Here is an 18,950-nt window from a genome sequence, read left to right on the forward strand (position 1 = left end):
GGATCCAGATATATCAAGGGGGACCTTAAAATAATTACTTGGAATGTTTGAGGGCTCAATAGCTACCTAAAGAGGAACAAGGTTATGATGCATCTGCGCAGGCAGAAGATAGACATAGCCCCTGATACAGGAGACTCACCTCACAAAAGAAAAGTTGGAGATGATCCGGAAGAAATGAAGGGGGATTGTTATAGGCGCAACATATTCGGCCTACGCCAGAGGGGTGATTACCTGGGTGGCTCTGAATGTCCCATTTCAGCTGTTACAATCTACAGTCCAAGCAGACGGGAGGATGGTTATAATAAGGGGACTGGTGGAAAACAAGGAAATAAGCATAGTAAACACATATGCCCCGAATCAGGATACAGTGGCATATTTTAGAACCCTATATAACAAACTCAGCACATGTATAGGCAGGGCGGTGATTTGGGGAGGAGACTTCAACTGCACACTAAACCCGAAAATTGATAGATCAGATCGTAAGGTAAAGAGACCCACTCCCGCCGCAAGGGGGTTGCAGTTACTGTTAACAAACTTCGGATTTGAGGATGTATAGAGGGCGAGTCACCTGCGAGACAGGCAATATTCGCATTATTCGGCCCCACAGAACTTACACACCAGGCTGGACTATATGTTTGCCACACAGGAATTAACAACAGAAATAGTGCAGACAGAATATAAAGAGAGGGTCCTGTCGGCCCACTCACACTGATACTGGTATGGCAATATCGCCCCCCGAGAGCAAGAATACCAACTTGGCGCCTCAGAGCAGAAGCGTTGAAAGATACAATTTTCAGGGAGGATTTGAGAGAGGCAATAATAAACTTTTTTGAGATCAATACAGGCAGCGTTGAGGCAGCGGGTACGCTCTGGGAAGCCTTTAAGGTAGTAGTGAGAGGAATAGCCATAGTGAAGTCCAAGGGACTACAGGGAGGGATACTGGCTGACTTGCAGAATGCAGAAAAAGAACTAGAAGCGGCAACGAAAAGAGGAGGGGATACCAAGGAAGATATTGAAGCAATACTCAGTCTGCAACAGAAATGTGCTGGGCACTGGGAGAGATTGTGTAACCTCAACTATAACAAATATATAGAGAGACAACATGCAGGAGGGGATAAACCAGGAAGGGCCCTGGCGTGGTTATATAAAAGCGAGACCCCTAGACTCGTAATAAGAACAATAACTAAAGAAGACGGGCACATAGTGGACATCCAAGAAGGAGTTAATCAGGAATTTGTAGATTATTACCGACTCCTTTATGGAGATACAGAGAGAAGCGACTGCAGGGAAACAAGAGAAACACTTGAAGACATTGGGTTGCCGCAAATTGGCATGGAAGAGCGATAGGAGCTGGATGCTCCGATTACTCTAGATGAGCTAGAAGAAGTAGTGGTGCAGCTACCCACTAGCAAGACACCGGGGGCCGATGGACTCCCTAGCAAATTTTATAAAATGTATAAGAATGAGGTGCTCCCCCCGCTCTTGGCAATGTTGAATGAGGCTTATGAAATAGGAAGACTACCAGAGTTCCTGGGGGAGGCGATCATCATATCGCTCCCTAAACCCAACAAGCCTGGCAGTGATTGCGGCTCATACAGACCACTATCGATGCTGAATCAGGATAGCAAGATGCTAACAGCAGTTCTGGCAAACAGAATGAGGAGGATTATTACTAAATTAATACATCCCGACCAGACTGGTTATGTCCCGAATAGGAATATATCCAATAACCTAAAACGACACCACAGAGTCGTAGAACACACGAGTGGGGACACAGGCGAAATGGCAATTGTATCACTGGACGCAATAAAGGCCTCTGACTCGGTCAAATGGCCTTGGCTAATAGCAGCCCTGACCAATTATGGAATAGGACCTGGATACCTCAAATGGGTTAAACTATTGTATAACGTGCCGCTGGCCAGGGTTAAGACAGGAGCAGTAATATCAGAGAGGTGGCAATGCAGCAGAGCCACTAGGCAGGGTTGCCCGTCGTCCCCTATGTTGTATATTTTGGCCCTAGAGCCTCTGGCAATATACCTGAAGCAGCAATATGATTTAATAGGCATCATCATAGGAGGGGAATCGCATCTGATCTCTTTATATGCAGACGATATGCTATTGTATCTCCGCTACCCGGAAAAAAACCTCCAATATATCCTGGAAGTGATGGAGCAATTTGCGGGGCTGTCTGGCATAGCAGTGAATCCAAACAAATCGTGTATATTCCCATTGGGTAGACACAAAGGGATCCCATTAGATTAGTTACCTGTGTTACAGATACTGTGGGAGGTCAACACATTCCTGTATCTTGGGATAGATATCTATCACATGGTGGAAGCAGAGCACCAACAGAATACTGAGAAAGCGATCAGGGGTATTGAAAACAGTATGAGGTTCTGGGTAAAACTCCCCTTGGCGATGATGGGATGAGGGGCTATGCTGAAAATGGTAGTCCTGCCCAGACTGCTGCATTATTTTGGTAATATCCCGTACCTGATACCAAGACGACTCTTTGCTAGGATACATAGCATATGCAGGGGATTCCTGTGGCATGGGACGAGAAACAGAGTTGCCCTTTGGAAACTACAAAACTCATACGAAAGAGGGGGCATAAAATTGCCAAACTACAAGATTTACTATATAGCAAGCCAGCTGCAATATGTAGCAAAATGGCTCTCAGAATAACCAACCTCAGAGTCCAGGCTGTTTCAACAGGAGTGTGCCCCATTCTTCTTAAAAGAAGTGATGTGGTTGCCGAGATCGGATATGGAGGGGCGCTCAAGGATGATGAAACTGGGGTGGGAGATATGGCATAGAGCATGCCAGGTGATGGAGAACCCTTTCCTGTGTTCCTCGCAAACGCCATTAGTTGCACTGTCCGGAAAAGAAGAGCAACTGAGGATGATGATGATTAGGAAGCACTGGGAGCCGGCAGGAATAGCCACGATGGGAGACATATGGCAGGAGGGGAGGATAAAAGACTTTGAGATTCTGGAAGAAGAAACCGTGTTACAGAAGGGACAATATATAACATACCGTAGGGTGGTGCGGCGAATTAATGAAACCTGGTCTGAAGTAGTACTAGAAGATCAGCCGGATGCCACCATAGATACAATATATGATATAGCAGAAGGAGGACATGAAATATCTAGGATATATGAGCTGATGATGTCCAAGGTAGGGAAGGAAGTGATACGATTGAGTCAGGACTGGGAGGAAGAAGTGGGGGCCCCAATGAGTGATGGGATGTGGGAGCGGGCCCAGGGGTATCACAAGAAAGTGTCAAGAAATGCAAGGTTACAACAGATACAACTATATATTACCCACATGGCTTATATGACACCTCAGAGGATAGCCAATTTTAAAAATACAGGATGACAATCATGCCCCAAATGTGACATAGAGAATGCCGGAATGGTGCAAATGTTCTGGGCAGGCCCAGTGATTGAGAGGTTCTGGGGAGAAGTAGCACGAAGGCTGGTGGAAAAGGGAATCAAGATAATGGTGGAAACAGCGTGGGCATGCCTGATAGGGGGGTTTCCCAGACCGCATAAACTCAAGCATGTCAGTAAGCTAAAAGACTTGGCATTCATACTTGCAAAGCAGAGAATCGCTATGGGATGGAAGGCATGCCATGGACCGAGAATAGAGATATGGTGGAAAGACCTACAGAAATGGGCAGAGGCTGAGACAGCAGTATGGCAGGAAGCTAGTAATTCTGGAGGGGCAGAGGAAGCAGAAACGCCGATAGCTTGGAAATATCTAATAGCTACGATATTTGGGCCCATGCCGGAACGGTCAAGCGATTGGGACTCCACTGAGACCACAGGAGAGGAAACCCTACTGCAAGTTGAAGATATAGAACATGAAAGGGAGTAGGCTCGGGCGGGGCGGGGGGGACGGGAAGAAACAGTGGACATGGCATGATGTAAACTCAAAAAGATAATGAAAACTGTTTTAAAAAAACTTTTTAAAAAATGAAGGCTAGCAGTGGCCCATCTTTCCAAGACAATGTCAGCGTCTCCCCGAGTCCAGACAGAGCAACAGAGGTACCTAAAGGAGCCTGCTCTTCCACAACTTGAAGAGCCCAACATGGAGGGTCTAGACGCCCCAATCACAGGTGAGGAGGTCGAAACTGCCATCAAGTCTCTCAAACCCAGAGCTCCAGGCCCAGATGGATTCCCAACAAGATTTTACCAAGTGTTTCACCCCCAACTAGTGGCTCCATTAACAGCCCTTTTCAATTAATTTCGGGTTTCATGATCCGTCACCCCCTCAATGCAGGAATCTATGACCATCCTCTTGCTTAAACACGGCAAAGACCCCAGGGACAATGGTTCGTATAGACCATTTCCTTGCTAAACACTGAAGCCAACATCTACTCAAAAGTCCTAGCGATCCGCCTAGCGAAGGTCCTACCCAAGCTGATAGATCCAGATCAAACAGATTTCATAATGCATAGGTCAACTGGGGATAACATTCGTATGGCCCTGAATCTGGTGGCCATCGCAAACCAAGACTTGTATATACTGGCGCTGCTGGCTTTGGACGATTCTAAGGCCCTTGATAAAGTAGACTTGGCCTTTCTACAACCTACCTTGGAAGCCTTTCACTTTGGCCCAACCTTTTGAAAATTTGTTCTGGCAAACTACCAGTCCCCTAAAACACTTCTCAGGGGCAATGGTAGTCTATCCGACCAGATCCCTTAACATGTGGGATTAGGCAGGGTTGTCCCCTGTCCCCGCTCCTATTTGCACTGGTAATGGAACCCTTCGCCCAGAGTGTTTGACGGGATCCGGGCATCAAAGGCCTCCTCACTGGCACCTCCCAACATAAGATTTCACTCTATGCAGATGACGTGCTGTTATCCATAACAGACATTTGCCCTTCGTTAACGTCAGTCTTTAGAGAGCGCTGCAGATTTGGGAGGGTTTAAGCTTTGCCATCAATTTTAGCAAATCAGCCACCCTAGGGATAGGCTTGGAACCTGGGGAACGGGAGATCCTAGAACCCCTATGCCCGATCCAATGGAGTGAGAAATCTATTCCTTACCCCGGGGTCCGAATCCCTGCTCGCCCCAGAGACGTATATATAGCGAACTTCCCTCCACTTTTTAAAGTAATAGTGTGCTCAAAAATGTTATTGTCCCAATCGATCGGGCAATTCCTTATAAGCATACGTTGATCCATTGTAAAATAAATCCAATGCATCTAACCTTAGTTTTCCTCAATTTTACACATTGATATGATTGGTTATTTATAACGCGCTTAATACCCGGAGGTTTCTAAGCGCAGACCCGGTGATTGAACCTGTGGTGCTCCGTGTCGTCTTGCTTCCAAGGTGAGCACGTTGCCCCGGAGCTATCCTCCCAACACTCAAGAAATGCGAAATCAAGAAGCAGGGCGCAGCCATTTCTTGCGTATCTTATCCGTTGCTGCATCGCCGTAAGGTGAACTACCCTTGCGGCACTAAATCATATCCCCCACCGCTGAAGCTGACATCACTAGACGTGTACTGTCCATTTCACAATGCGAATGCACGTCTCGTGTCAATGTTCTCTGTGCGCCTGCTAATTACTTGTCTCCATGGAAATGGCAGGACGTCTCTTTCCTCAATAAGTATAAACAGACTGCTTCTCATCAGACAACATCAGAGTTGCTTTTTCAATTGTTTCACTGTCTTTTTTTGTGTATCCTGTGACTCGTTTCGGCTCTGTTCAGCTAACTTCGTTGCTCGTAGACCTGCGAACAGATACTAGTACTAGCATTGCTTTCGGTTTTAATTTTGTCATATAATGGCAACAATACGGCCCTACCAGTACGAGCCGGAGTATTCCGATGTGGAATTAGTTGGAATAGAAAGATGCAGAAACAATGGTGCATCGGACGACAGTTGGGAGGACGAATCACCGGATCCTGAGCCTGAGCCTAGTGGCATGGAAGACGTTTCCAGCTGATGTACATGCAATCGGAGCGAGGTCATGCCAACTGAGGAGGAGAACTGCTGCTGCCGCCGAGAAAACTCTGGATGCTTGGCCTACTTATCGGAAGAAGACACAAAGCTGCTATGCGTTACTGAGCTGCATGACATCAGGGCAGCCTCGCTCACAAGGTCCGTGTTGAGGATTATGATGGTGCTTATGCACGAACTTCACACAATAGTTCGCCCTCGCATTCCAAGTAACAAGTAAGTGTACTCTAGATGTGATGTCACTTAGGCCACTAACATTTCATGTTTGTCTCCTATATTGTCGTAACTTTGATCTATCACTGCCAAATGAATGTAGTCTGGCAATTCAATACATCTCTCGCGATTTGTGGAAATCATAGTGGTCATCTTATGTGTCTTTCATGTACAACCAAGAAACAATATTTGTCTGTGCCCCAAACATTATGGATTGCTTGGGTGTTCACTTTTGTAATGTGTCTACACTTTAAAGCCCACTGACAACTATGCCATAAGGTACAAGATTGCATTTTCAACTAAGGTTTGTACACTTATCATGTTCATTTAAATACAGTTTGTATGTTTCTTTTCCACAGGTGGTTCAGGCTGGTGGCCTATCATGCATTTACATGGTGGCTTCATGGGAGGCTTGGATACTGCGTTCGACAAGTAATACCCACCTGTGTCAAATTCCTTGGCCAAATTCCTGAGTGACAGCGGACAATACAGGGGATTTTCCCACACTGTGCTGCAACCCGAAGTATACAATGTGTAGTACATTTGTGCCATCAACATCCGCTACAAAATAAAATACAAATCAACTTTTATCAATAGGTGTTTCAATTTTTCAGTAAATCAAGTACACGCTCGCTTGTCTTGGCAGGGCTGGCAGGGTGGGCACGGCCGAGATGCCAAACACCATGCACTCTTCAAAGGTATCTTCCGTGCAGGGGCCATTGTTCACGTGGCCTCCCCAGCCCCTGTGTCTCCAGGATCCCTTGATTCAGACCGCACCCCTGCAATCCACATAAGTGTATCTCCATTCAGCAGTGTTCCGTGCCCTTTTCTGCATGCCTCTTGCCCATCCATCCCCCCTCCACTATCAATGGCAGTTCGCACCTGTGGCTGTGCCCTCCCAAGGGGGCTAGCAAGGTGGGAACGGCTGAGGTGTCAAATATCATGTACACTTCAAAGGTAGCTTCCGTGCATGGGCCATTGTTCACATGGCCTAGCCAGACACAGTGTCTCCAGGCTCCCCGAATCAGACAGCCCCAGAAACATGTCACTCATTCACATACACACCCACTTTTCTAATTCTTTATAAACCCCTTGATATTTATCCTGAGAACATGTGTGAGCACTGGAACTCAACTCGTGATCGTGCTACCTGTTCTCCTGCTACTAACTACCCTGCATGCTGAATCTAATTGTTTGTTAGTCAAGGTAAGGGCAGGACACCTAATCATCTCTTTCCGATCCCAAAATTGCTATCTTTTTCGAACGAATGTAACCAGTAGTGTAATGTTCATTCATCTCAATGACTTTACCATTGGCTACTGTTTAAAGTGTTCTGATCTCGATATATAGCAAATTTCATCAGTGTCAATTGTGATAAAATTGCATCTTTCTCTGACCATGTCTATAAGCAGCTTTCCTTTTGATGTATGAAAGTACATTCAATGGACGAGTAACACGTTTCGATTTCCATCGCATCAATCAATTCTGTATGAAAGTTATCCCAGTGTATATTCGACTATGCTATACAGGTTTTGCTTCTTTGACCAAAACAAACATTGCATAGAAAACTTTGATATAATTCCATCAATCTCATACATTCAGTAGAATTGTTTTGTAATTATGTGTACTTTTTTATACACATTTTCAACAATGCCTGCTTGTATGGTTTTCGGTTGCCCTTCTAAGAGCCATGACAAAAGTAAGGGCACAATCATGCATACATTTTTGAGGAATATTGATCTAATAAGAGAATGGGTTCGATATTGTGCATTTCCGGTGGAGGAGCTTGAATGTAGAGTACAGGATGTCTTGGGAGACTTGAGGGCCAATCGATTCCGCATCTGCAGCCTGCACTTTTCCCTGGATATGTACGACCAATCGCAGTACAACAAAAAGCATAGACTCGGAACGTCTCGTAAATTGCTTCCAAATGCAATTCCAACTCTATCCATACACACACGGCCTCAGGTGAGTCCCGAATGATGAATTAGCTGTAGGTGGTGTGGTACTGAACAGCTAACTTCATGAATGGATTGGTGCTTTTGGTGTAAATGTGTCTTACTAAAGTTTCCATATTTACCAGATTGTATTACTTTTTAACTATACCACATTTTACTACACAGCTGTGCTTGGTTTATGGAGCATCATAGAAGGTAATTATGACCAGAGAAAACTATGCAATAGTGCCCTTCAAAAGAAGCATAATCTTTTTGTAATCGGTTGCTTCACATGTACATTTTTTTAGGAGAGCATCCTGACGGAAGCACAGACCAACGCAAGAGATGACAACACTGACATGTCCAGTATAACAATGATGAGCCCTACAGACTTGCAGAAGAACAAGTTACTTACCAACTGTAACGTTCTTTCGATTAGATGTTCCTCCCACGTATTGCTCATCTTAGATATATTCGCGAGTTTGCTGCTTCTTTTGGAAATTCTTTCGCCAGAGGGCGTTGTACTGGAGGCCTCGTAGCTTGGTCCCTCGAAGGCCACCGTCGAGCGTCGACGTCATCTGTCGTATAAAGGGCTCGAGCCGCGCCCGTAGGTTCAGTCCTGTTTTTTTCGATGTTCATGGTCGCATCAGTTGTATCTTGTGTCGGCAGATGTCATGCTCTTAAGGAAGTACAAGTGCAACAAGTGTAAAAAATGTACGGAGGGGTAGGTTGGGAGGGTCAATGAGGAATACGTGGGAGGAACATCCAATCGAAAGAACGTTACAGTTGGTAAGTAACTTGTTCTTCGAATGGATTGTGTCCGCCCACGTATTCCTCATCTTAGATAGACTCCCATAGCAGTTGTAATTCAGAGGAGGAGGGAGTACCACAGTTCTTCAATTATGCACAGAATGAAGGACGGCTTTTGCAAAAAGGCCTTCTTGGTAAGAAGTGGTGTCTAAATAATAATGTTTTGTAAAAGTGTGCATTGATGACCAAGTGGCCGCAGCACAAATGCACTGGGACACCCCTCTGAAGAGCCGTGGAAGTTGCTATGCTCCTGGTTGAATGAGCCCTTAAACCATGTGGAGGCTCCTTCCCAGCCAATTTATAACATTCAGATATTGCTAGGATAATCCATCTGGATATAGTTTGCTTGGACAGGGGGGCGTGGCTTGGCGCCGATGGCAAGCGGTAGCTGATCTGCCGAGCTCCGGCCGAGACGCCGTTTCCTGATCCTTTTCTCCGGCTCATGTGAAGCACCAGCCCTCGGAGAAGAACGTGCTGTTGTGGGAAGCGGACCTGTACCCGAACCACCGTTGGGCCCATTGAATCGGACCTCCTAGACACTACCGGAGCTCTAAGACTGCTCTCCCACCCTCCGCTCCGATTGAATCCAAGATGGCGCCTCGCACCGCATAGCGGAGCCTCTGAGTGGAACCCCTCCCCCAACGGACTCCCAGGCCTGGTGGGGCGAAGCAGAGGCACGACACAGGAGAGCGACCCCCCCCGGGGGCCGCCCAGCTGGCACGAGCACTAGGTCCGCAGCCTGGACGCTCCCCCATCGCACAGTGCGGGGTCACCCGGGCCGGATCACATGCGCTGAGATAAGCGCACTACGCGGGCCCCGCCGCAGTTACGCACGGCCCACTGAGGTGAACCAAGCTCCAGAACGGCGAACACCTCTGCGACTGGGCGATCGCGGACAAGGACACATCGACAAACCCAATCCTGGGTTCCCCGGGGCCGCAACTGACTGCACTGCGGCTCATCTCACCGGGACGGCGCCAGATCTGATTCCGGCAAGGATCGCCCAGCACCCCGGTGCACAGGAGAAGACAGACGCGCCGCGGGACACTCCACCGGTCCGGACCCACAAGACAAGGTGCCTGAGACCTCGCAACACCTGCGAAAGGGAACCCCCGCATATCCCTATTCTTCTGACATCTACCCCGAGGGGCCTGCACGCCTAAGACCGAGGGCAAGCAAAACACTGTCTTGGGCCCCCTGCCCCAAGCCCAGCATCGGAAGGGGGCCTCGATCACATCCCCGCATGCTACCTAGCTCCTGAGACCCAGGGCATCCACAACCACCACCTCAAGATGGCCGCCAATAACAAAACCAGAGCTGCCACCATGGACTCCTTCGTTTCCACCAAGGTAAAGGCCCCCACTCAAGCTAGGGCCAGTCCCTCTGAAAGCGCCCAGATGAGCAAAGGGGTAGCCGCCGATAATCACTCTCAAATACTGGAAGCCATAGCTTCATTAAAAACGCACATAGACTCCAAGATCGACAAATTCAAAATAGACATCCAACTAATTATGCCAGGACGCACGCAACTTAGCTGAGAGGGTAACGACCATTGAACAATCAACAGAGGAAACATCTGAGGCCACCACAGCTATACAGTCTGAGGTCGCCCACCTGAAGAGGAAAGTAGCCTTCCTGGAAGAGAGGGCGGAAGAGGCCGAAGCCTGGGCCAGACGGGGCAACATTAGGATCCTAGGTGTCCCAGAGGGAAGCGAAGGGGCAAACACCACATCCTTCGTCGAAACCCTTCTGCTGCAAGAAATTGGGGCCGGCAAGCTGAAACAGGGATTCTCGGTCGAAAGGGCCCACAGATCCCTCCAGAAGCGCGCCCCCCCCCCCCCCGGGCTCGCACCCTAGACCAATAATAGCTAAGATACTGAACTTTCAGGACAGAGAAACCATCTTAAGACACTCCAGGGAGGGTGGCCCCATCGAAAGAGGGGACTACAAATTCTCCATTTACCCGGACTATACGCAGAAGGTGCAAAGAGAGAGAAATTCATTTGTCCCGATAAAAGCTAGGCTCCGCCAACTGAACCTAAAATACAGGCTACTATACCCGTCGCGCCTTAGGGTCATTTATAAGGAGAGAGTGGTATTCCTCGACAATCCAGACGCAGCCAACATGTGGCTAGAGGACAATAATCTTGCCGACGGCAAGGACAATCCACAGAGGCCTAACTCCCTCAGATTTCACAAGTAACCCACAAGTAACCGTAAAGAACCAGCAAATAAGACGCCGGAAACCAGAAGCTAATCCAATCTCAGGTTACCACACGGAAACGGCCTCGTTCGGCTCCGCCGCCAGGCCCTAGTCCTACCCCCAGCGTAGAATCCAGTCGGGCCAGGCACCCGCCTGACCCAGCTCGCGCCCGACTCCCGGATGGGCTTCGACGGCTCGAGAGCGCCTGAGCACCGCGACAATGTTGTAGTCGCTGGGCGCACCAGTTTGAGTTTTGTTATTAGTTTCACTAGTTACACAGTCTTCAAATTTCTCTCGCTAATAAAGACCGGGATAGGCACAAGACTTGACCCAGGAGCTCAGGAACCAGCAGCGTCTCCCCTGCAATCCGCTCACTGCGGATTAAAGCAGAGCCAAACCCTAGGGACGCAGACCCGTGCCAGACCCGAAACTCGGACCCGATGGCGGCACAACTTACCGTGATGACATGGAATGTGAGGGGCATGGGCTCATAACTCAGACGGAATCGCATACAATCCTATCTCAAAAGGAAGAAAGTCTCGATTGCACTGCTGCAGGAAACCCACCTCACGACGGAGGCCATGTCCAAGATTGCAGACCGATGGGCCGGGACTGTGAGTGGGTCCACCTATTCCAAATACGCAAGAGGGGTGCTAACATGGATAAGCCCGGACGTGCCCTTCCAAATGGAGGGGTGTGAACTCGACAAAGAGGGGAGATATGTAGTGATTTGGGGCACAATGGAACAGACCCCGGTTTGCCTGGTCAACTCATACTTCCCACATCACGGAATACCGGCGTACCTCACCACAATGATCGCAAAGCTGACTCAACACCGGGATCGCACCTTTATATGGGGTGGCGACTTCAACTGTGTCGCTGACGCAAGCATGGACAGATCATTGCCTCCTCCCCACCCGAGCAACCTCACAGCCCGTGCCCTGAAGGAAACGCTGGAGCAGCTCAACTTGGTGGACATCTGGAGGGAACACCACCCAACCGAGAGGACCTACTCCCACTACTCAGCTCCGCACGGAGTCCACACAAGAATTGACTATCTGTTCATCGACAAGGAGCTCGCCCCACGAGCCGCAGCCACAGAATATCTGGGGAGAACTATCTCCGACCATTCCCCACTAACCATGTTATGGCAACAAAAGGGACCCAGACCCCCGATCCCTATGTGGAGGATGCCGACTGCGGCACTTGAAGACCCTGAGTTCAGGGAAGACCTCGCCGGAAAACTGGAAGATTATCTGGAAATCAACAAGGGTTCGGTATCCTCCTGGAGCACATTATGGGAAGCTATGAAGGTGGTGACCAGAGGAGAAATATCGAAAGCCGGCGGAATTCGCAGGCAATTAAAGACAACACTCTAAGCACAAGAAGCAGAGATCTCCCGACTAGAGTCCACCCACGACAACTCCACAGAGGTCGAGAGCAAATTGAAGGAAGCTCGAGTAGAATGTCAGCAAGCATGGGAAAGACTGGAGAAATTCGATTTCACCACATACACCATCAGATCCCACAAGGAATCGGACAAACCGGGGAGATTACTGGCCTGGCTCTGCAAGCGAGAACACCCCAAGCACCTCCCAACGGAGATACGGGACGCCGATGGGATATCCCACACGACACAACTGGGGATCAAAGACGCATTTGCCAGATTCTATTCCAAATTGTACGCCCACGAGGCACAAATTCCCACGGAGGACATTATAGAAACACTTGAGGAGATAGATCTCCCCCGAATATCAGCCGAGCAGAGAGAAGAACTGGAGATGGAGATCACTCTTGAAGACGTGCAAGGGGCAATCAGGTCCCTCTCTACCAGCAAAGCCCCCGGCAGTGACGGCCTCCCACCTGAGTTCTACAAAACGTACGAGCCCATCCTCACCCCAGTTCTCCACAAAGTCTACCAGGAGGCATACACATGTGGGGTCCTTCCCAACACCATGAAAGAGAGCATAATCATTTCCATGCTCAAGCCACACAAATCACCCACCGACTGTGAATCCTACCGCCCCCTGGCCATGCTAAACTATGATGCTAAGATTCTCACATCCATATTAGCCGGCAAATTGGCCAGAGTGGTGGGATCCATAGTCCATGAGGACCAGAACGGATTTGTGCCTGGGCGCAACACCACAGCTAACCTAAGGAGGCTATAACACATAATGGCCGAAACATACGAAAGAGATGAAGACCTGGCGGTGTTGTCGCTTGACGCTATCAAGGCCTTCGACTCCATATATTGGGAATGGATTATGGAAGTCTTGAGGAGATTCGGCTTCGGAGGGGGCTTCATCAGGTGGATCGAGGTCCTCTATAGTTCCCCAATGGCAAGAGTGAAAACGGGAAGAATGGTATCAGCAGCCTGGGAAATACAAAGGGGAACGAGACAGGGGTGCCCGCTATCGTCCATGCTGTACATACTGGGCCTGGAGCCGATCGCATTATACTTTAGGCAACAGCTCTTCGACGCTGGCATCAAGGTGGGCAATGTACACCACATAATATCCCTATACGTGGACGACGTTCTTCTATACCTGAGAAACCCTGAGGTCAACGTGTAACGCTCACCTGATTCCCACGGAGGCGCCGGTCTTGGCAGGATGGTGTCTGTGACTCGAAAAGTGAAGTGCAGGATTCGATTGGCTTCCGGGGCTGATCCTCTTCTTACTGTGTGTCTAACTCGAAGAGAGAGATATCTGCAGGTGAAAGAATATGGGGTTAATGATCTGGGGTTGTCGGGTATCTCTCTCCCTTTCCCTTCCTCGCTTTTCCGTGGAGCCCCAAGGTCAACGTGCTCACCTTAGATAGGTGAATGCTGGACTCTCCATCTGCGTCTGGTGCAGGGTGCCGTTGCCAGTTCCTTCACTGGATGAAACGTAGGCCTCTTAACATCAGAGGATTGCTACCGTCGTTAACTGCACGAGCGGTGGGTTTCCAGACACCTTTTAAGTCCTTACAGTCTTTAGGTGCGTGGGCACGTTAATGTGGAGCAGGGCTCTGTATAATGCTTTTTCTATTTGTCTTGCAGGGCGAAGATGGTGTGAAGAAAGCCGAAGTTCGAGCCAGAGTCTTGAATTGACGCGCTTGGAAATGCGTAAGTAAAGGCCGGAATATTTGCAGGCGCCCTATGGTGGCGGGCGCGATGGCCCGTAAGTAAAATACCTGCCTAATGTCTCTTCTTTTGTCTTTCAGGTGCAGGATTGCAGCGTTGAAGAAAACCGGAATTCCCGGAGTGCAGGCGGAGGAGCAGCGTGAAGAGATGGTAGCTGCCGATGGATCCAGGTAAGGAAAACGCTGCGCGAGAAGGTTGCCGTGCTAACCTGTTGCTTCTTGTCTTTGCAGGTGCTACTGAAGGCTGGATACCGGAATGGTAAGTGTTTATTCTTGCAGGTTCAGGATCGGAAAGAAGAAAACTGGAACAGACACGGTGAGCGTTCTGCTGCAGATGCAGAATAACGCGAAGCACGTTTCATCAATCGGGTGTGGTTTAAATAGCCTTCGAGTGATGAGGCGTCTTCCTCCACGGCCTCGCCCTAGTAAGAAAAGAGTTCCTGTTCCAGAAGAGTTCCAGTGTTGTATCCAGTGAGTGGAGCTTGCCCCACCCAGGTAAGAAAGTAGTCCCGGCTCACAGAGGATTTCTATGTGGCTGGTGAGTAAGCAGCATGGTCTGCTGCAGTTAAGTCCACCCAAGCATCTTTATACAAATTATGAGCCCGGCGCTTCCAGTGCCGGGACCAGTGACTCTGATGAGCCTGGTGCCACCGGCGCCAGGACAAGGTCCAAAAGGTCCCAGTGGGGACCGACTGGTGCCTAGGATGAAGGTTAGGGGCCTGCTTCCAAGGACGTTGGGCTGGTCCTAGCTCCTTGGAAGCAGTGATCATGACAGCACCCCCCCTCAAGGCCCCTCCTAAGCGTGTTTCCTCCGGGGGTTTTGGCTTGTCGGGGTGATTCAGATGGAATTTCTTGACCAGACGAGGTGCGTGGACATGTTCTGAGGGTTCCCAAGACCTTTCCTGGGGGCCGTATCCTTTCCAATCAACCAGGTAATATAATTTAGATTTGGAGATTTTGGAGTCTAGGATGTTCTTTACTTCGAACACAAGTTCTCCATCCACTAAAACAGGTTCTGGGAGTTCGGTCAATCGGGTTTCTGGTTGTACTGGTTTTAGTAAGGAGACATGGAATACTGGATGTATTTTCATATGCGAAGGCAATTCCAATTTGACAGCCACCGGATTAATTATGGCAGAGATGAGAAAGGGTCCTAAGTATCTCGGGATGAAGGTGCGGGGTCCTTTTAGAGGCAGGTGCTTAGTGGATAACCAGACCTGATCTCCCACTGCGTAGTGAGGGGCCTCTTTACGGTGTTGATCCGCTCCTTTCTTGTATAGAGCTTTAGCTCTTTGCAGATGGGCAGTGGCTTCTTTAAAAGTACGAGTGATCACCATGTGCAAGTGATCCACAGCAGGTGTTTCGAATTCTTGGGGAGGATCCAGGTTAGAGGTCCTAGGATGGTTTCCGTATAATAGGAAGAAGGGAGTCTTCCCGGTTCCAGAATGGGTCGAATTGTTATAAGCGTATTCAGCGATCCAAAGGATATCCTTCCAAGGGTCTTCAGTCTGTTGGAGCATGCAACGTAAATATTGCTCTAGAGTTTGATTTGTCCTCTCGGTTTGTCCGTCAGTTTGGGGATGGTGACTGGTTGAAAGTCTCACATCAATTTGGGCTAAGCGACCGCAACTTCGCCAAAAGTGGGAGATGAATTGACTTCCCCTATCGGAAACCAAAACCGAGGGAAAACCGAACGATGTTTTCTAAGAATTCTCGGGCTAATACTGAAGCTGAAGGTAGGCCCTTCAGGGGAATGAAGTGAGCCATCTTGGAGAATAGATCCACGACTACTAAAATGGTATTATACCCTGAGCATGGAGGTAAGTCCGTGATGAAATCCATGGACAGGGTATGCCATGGACAGGGAGGGATGTCCAGTGGGTGTAAGAGGCCGGCTGGTTTCTCCTTCTGACTTTTATTCTGAGCACACACACCGCAGGAGATTACAAAGTCTCTAATATCCTTCTTCCATGATGGCCACCAGAAATGTCTTTTGACCTTTTCCATGGTTTTGGTAATGCCAGGGTGACCCTCCATTAATGAGTCGTGATAACAGGAGATTTCCTGTTTTTGTATTTCCTCACAGGGCAAGTACAATCGTCCTCGGAAATAAGGTAGTTCTTGGTCCACTGAGAAATCCTTCCCCTTGAATTGCCAGTCCTGTAATTCTGCCGGAGTTAGGAGTGATTTGACTGTAGTCTCGATGTCTTCAAAGGATTGAGTGCTGACCAAGCCCAAAATCCTTTGGTCCGGGATTATGGGTATTGGTTCAGGATTGGTCAAGTGTTCATCTATTCCCATCCGGGAGAGGGCATCTGCTTTTCCGTTTTTACTGCCTGGTCGATAAGTAATTATAAAGTCAAACTCAGCCAAAAACAGAGCCCAGCGGAGCTGCCTGGAAGACTGAGCTTTGGCCGTCTTCAGATATTGTAAGTTGCGGTGATCTGTCATTACGGTGACTGTGTGTCTGGCTCCCAAAAGATAATGCCGCCAGGCTTTAAAGGCTGATCTGATAGCTAAAAGTTCCTTGTCTGTAATTGAATAGTTGATCTCGGGAACCGAGAATTTGCGGGACCAAAAGGCTACAGGATGTAATTGGTGTGTGACCGGATCTCTTTGCGATAAATCTGCCCCCATACCAAGGCTAGAAGCATCTGTTTCTACGATGTAGGGGAGTTCTGGGCGAGGGGGTTTTAGAATAGGTGCAGAGATGAATTTAGCTTTTAAGTCCTGAAAAGCTTGTTCCGCCTCGGTAGACCACTCAAAACGTTTGTTTTTCTTTAATAGAGCGGTGATGGGCTGGACTATTCGAGAGAATTCAGGAATGAACCTGCGGTAAAAGTTAGCGAAGCCTAACATGCATTGAACTCATTTTATAGAGGTTGGTGAAGGCCACTTGATAATTGCATCGACTTTCTTTGAATCCATATGGACTCCATTTGGTGACAATATGAATCCCTGGAACTCAACCTCAGTTACGTTGAAAACGCATTTTTCAAGCTTAGCAAAGAGGTTATGTTGACGTAATCTCTCGAGGACCTCTTTAACGTGCTTCTGATGTTCCTCTTCAGATGATGAATAGACGAGGATGTCATCAATGTAGACAACAACACACACATCTATGAGTTCTCTAAGGACATCATTCATAAAATACTGGAAGGCGGCAGGAGCGTTGCATAGTCCAAAGGGCATAACTTGATATTCAAACAGCCCATACTTGGTGCGGAAGGCCGTCTTCCATTCATCGCCCTCTTTTATTCGTACCAAGTGGTAGGCTCCTCTGAGATCTAACTTTGTATATATACATGCGTCTTTGACTTGGTCCAGGAGTTCAGGGATCAAAGGTAACGGGTATCTGTTTTTAACAGTGATTTGATTCAGGGAGCGGTAATCTATACAAGTCCTAAGGTCTCCTTCCTTTTTCGGAACGAAGAACAAAGCCGAGGAAGCTGGAGATTTTGAAGGACGGATAAATCCGTTAGCTAGGTATTGATCCAGATATTGTCTGAGGTGAAGATTCTCTGGCTCGGTGAGGGCATAAATCCTACTGCAAGGAGGAGTTGTTCCGGGTATCAGATCTATTTGACAGTCGTACGACCTATGAGGAGGCAGGGTGTTAGCTTGGTCCTTCTGAAAGACGTCTTGGAATTTCTGGTATTCGGGAGGTAGTTTGGGAACCTCAGAAGAGATTGCCGCCAGTGAAACATCAGGCCGAGGATAACAAGTGGAGATACATTCTGGAAACTGAACCGTCTTTGCACGCCAATCGATCTGAGGATTGTGCTTCTCTAACCAAGGAATTCCCAGAATGATCTGGAACTGCAGAGCCTTGATCACATCAAACACAATTTTCTCCCGGTGTCCCTCTTGGCTCACTAACGTCACTTCTTGGGTGGCGTGAGTTACTGGTCCGGAGGCTATCTCCGTGCCATCCACTGTAGTAATGACGTCTTTTACTGCCTTAGGGACAAGAGGTAGATTCATCCTTGATACCATTTCACGGTCCACATAATTACTGATTGCTCCGCTGTCGATGTAAGCTTCAATTGCATGCAAACGATCCGGACGTTCAGGGCTAATGAGGACCATAGGCACCACGAAATGCGAGGTCATGGAACAGATTTTAACGCTCGGCAAGAGGACCTCTACACTTGTCGGGCTAGGTCGTTTCCCTGCTCAGAATTTGTGGTACAGGTATCTGCGGCTCCTACAGCCTTCTTAGCTGGTTTCACTGGACAGTCTCGAAGAAAGTGCCCCAAGTTTCCGCAATAGAGGCATAATTGCAGCTGTCTTCTCCTTTCTCGCTCTTTTTGGGTTAAAGGTCCTTTCATGCCCCCTATTTGCATGGGTTCCACGGTGTCAGCTCCCCTAGTAGAGGTCTGCAGTTTAGAAAACACTCGGGTATCAAATTTGGAACGATCAGCCTTTCTGTTCTGTAATCTGTGGTCCAATTGAACAACTAAGTCAATATAGTCTGAGCATTCTTGTGGAGGATTCACAACTTGAGCTAACACATCCTTGAGCTCTCCACGCAGGCCTCTGTAGAAAAGCGTTATCCTTTTATCCTCAGGCCATTGAGTTTCCACTATAAGTCTGTTGAATGAGGCAATGTAAGTCAAGAGGTCTTGATTACCCTGTCGTAACGAAAGGAGTTCATTGTCCAAGGCCAGCCCTTGTGCATGTCTTGCGAA

General features: G+C 48.4%; 1 protein-coding gene across 3 annotated transcripts in view; it reads right to left on the reverse strand.

The window, feature by feature from the left end:
• LOC138569113 (cyclin-dependent kinase-like 4) overlaps positions 1–18,950 on the reverse strand; it is a 1,540,933-nt gene that overhangs the window by 1,185,635 nt on the left and 336,348 nt on the right. The window lies entirely within an intron of this gene.

The sequence above is a fragment of the Ambystoma mexicanum genome, chromosome 2q (assembly GCF_040938575.1).
Source record: "Ambystoma mexicanum isolate Mex_15411 chromosome 2q, UKY_AmexF1_1, whole genome shotgun sequence".
In the NCBI taxonomy this organism is placed as follows: Eukaryota; Metazoa; Chordata; class Amphibia; order Caudata; family Ambystomatidae; genus Ambystoma; species Ambystoma mexicanum.